General features: G+C 50.0%; 1 non-coding gene across 1 annotated transcript; it reads left to right on the forward strand.

The window, feature by feature from the left end:
• Positions 1–286: 286 nt before the first annotated feature.
• LOC142986966 (small subunit ribosomal RNA) lies at positions 287–2188 on the forward strand. The gene has a single exon (XR_012960490.1). It is a non-coding gene; the product is annotated as a small subunit ribosomal RNA (ribosomal RNA).
• Positions 2189–2500: the final 312 nt, after the last annotated feature.

Genomic DNA, 2500 nt, shown 5'->3' on the forward strand with positions numbered 1-2500 from the left:
CGTCTCGGTACGAACGTTCCCAATTGGGGCCACGTCAGTGTGTCCTGAAAATGCAGGCGGGCAGCGGACGTTTGACGTGTTTGAGATACAACCGTTTCAAACGTTCGCCCGTCGGCGACCCCAAACTCTCTATGTGCGCACAACACTACATATAAATATTTATTTACATGTGCGTGTTGTGTGTACGTTTTACAGAGCTCGCCCGTAACGCGTCGGCGTGATCTAGGATCGTCGACGCGCGGGATCGACGGAGTGCGCGCTACGAGCGCGTGTTCTATTCGATAGCTCCCTGGTTGATCCTGCCAGTAGTTATATGCTTGTCTCAAAGATTAAGCCATGCATGTCTCAGTGCAAGCCGTATTAAGGCGATACCGCGAATGGCTCAATATATCAGTTTTGGTTCCTTAGATCTTACTCAGTTACTTGGATAACTGTGGTAATTCTAGAGCTAATACATGCAATCAGAACTCTGACCAGTGATGGGATGAGTGCTTTTATTAGATCAAAACCAATCGACGGAGGGCCCCGCGTCTGAAGTCGTTAATTTTGATGAATCTGGATAACTTTTGCCGATCGCATGGTCCAGTACCGGCGACGCATCTTTCAAATGTCTGCCTTATCAACTTTCGATGGTAGTTTCTGCGACTACCATGGTTGTCACGGGTAACGGGGAATCAGGGTTCGATTCCGGAGAGGGAGCCTGAGAAACGGCTACCACATCCAAGGAAGGCAGCAGGCGCGCAAATTACCCACTCCCGGCACGGGGAGGTAGTGACGAAAAATAACGATACGGGACTCTTACGAGGCCTCGTAATCGGAATGAGTACACTTTAAATATTTTAACGAGGAACAATTGGAGGGCAAGTCTGGTGCCAGCAGCCGCGGTAATTCCAGCTCCAATAGCGTATACTAAAATTGTTGCGGTTAAAAAGCTCGTAGTTGCATTTGTGCGCCGCGCTGTCGGTGCACCGCATCCGCGGTGATACTGACACGTCTGCGGAGCATATCGTCGGTGAGCCGGCGGTAATACGCCGGTTCAATATCAAAATCCTATCGCGGTGCTCTTCGGTGAGTGTCGAGGTGGGCCGACAATTTTACTTTGAACAAATTAGAGTGCTCAAAGCGGGCTCAAAATGCTGCTTGAATATTTCGTGCATGGAATAATAGAATATGATCTCGGTTCTATTTTGTTGGTTTTCAGAACTCCGAGGTAATGATTAATAGGGATAACTGGGGGCATTCGTATTGCGACGTTAGAGGTGAAATTCTTGGATCGTCGCAAGACGAACATCAGCGAAAGCATTTGCCAAAGGTGTTTTCATCAATCAAGAACGAAAGTTAGAGGTTCGAAGGCGATTAGATACCGCCCTAGTTCTAACCGTAAATATGTCATCTAGCGATCCGCCGACGTTACTACAATGGCTCGGCGGGCAGCTTCCGGGAAACCAAAGATTTTGGACTCCGGGGGGAGTATGGTTGCAAAGCTGAAACTTAAAGGAATTGACGGAAGGGCACCACCAGGAGTGGAGCCTGCGGCTTAATTTGACTCAACACGGGAAATCTCACCAGGCCCGGACACCGGAAGGATTGACAGATTAACAGCTCTTTCTTGATTCGGTGGGTGGTGGTGCATGGCCGTTCTTAGTTGGTGGAGCGATTTGTCTGGTTAATTCCGGTAACGAACGAGACTCTAGCCTGCTAAATAGGCGTCGTCATTTAGGTGTGCGTGGCTCCGTCACGCAACTCACTGGCGACGTATTAAAATTCTTCTTAGAGGGACCGGCGGCTTCGAGCCGCACGAGATTGAGCAATAACAGGTCTGTGATGCCCTTAGATGTCCTGGGCCGCACGCGCGCTACACTGAAGGAATCAGCATGTTCTCCCTGGCCTAGAGGCCCGGGCAACCCGCTGAAACTCCTTCGTGCTGGGGATTGGGGTTTGCAATTATCCCCCATAAACGAGGAATTCCTAGTAAGCGCGAGTCATAAGCTCGCGTTGATTACGTCCCTGCCCTTTGTACACACCGCCCGTCGCTACTACCGATTGAATGATTTAGTGAGGTCTTCGGACCGACACGCGGTGGCTTCACGGCCGTCGGCGTTGCTGGGAAGTTGACCAAACTTGATCATTTAGAGGAAGTAAAAGTCGTAACAAGGTTTCCGTAGGGGAACCTGCGGAAGGATCATTAACGTGTTGTCGTTGTTGTCGTCGCGCTGTTTTTGTTGTCGTTGTGCACACACAACACACACGATGAACGATGATGGACGATGATGGTGATGATAATATTTATATATCCTAAACACCCAAAACTCAAAAAAGAGACTCTGTTCGACGGTGGGTGGCGCATCTCGCGCCGCCACCCGACGAACGTATCTCGCGTCGCGCTCGTCGTAACTTCAACGTAGACTGGTATACAAATCCGCTACCACGAGTTGATACCTCGACGAGAGCGCTCGTCAATCGAACGCACATAACGAGAACACGCGAGAGCGTCATTGTT

Source organism: Anticarsia gemmatalis, unplaced genomic scaffold (genome assembly GCF_050436995.1).
Source record: "Anticarsia gemmatalis isolate Benzon Research Colony breed Stoneville strain unplaced genomic scaffold, ilAntGemm2 primary ctg00000049.1, whole genome shotgun sequence".
Taxonomy (NCBI): domain Eukaryota; kingdom Metazoa; phylum Arthropoda; class Insecta; order Lepidoptera; family Erebidae; genus Anticarsia; species Anticarsia gemmatalis.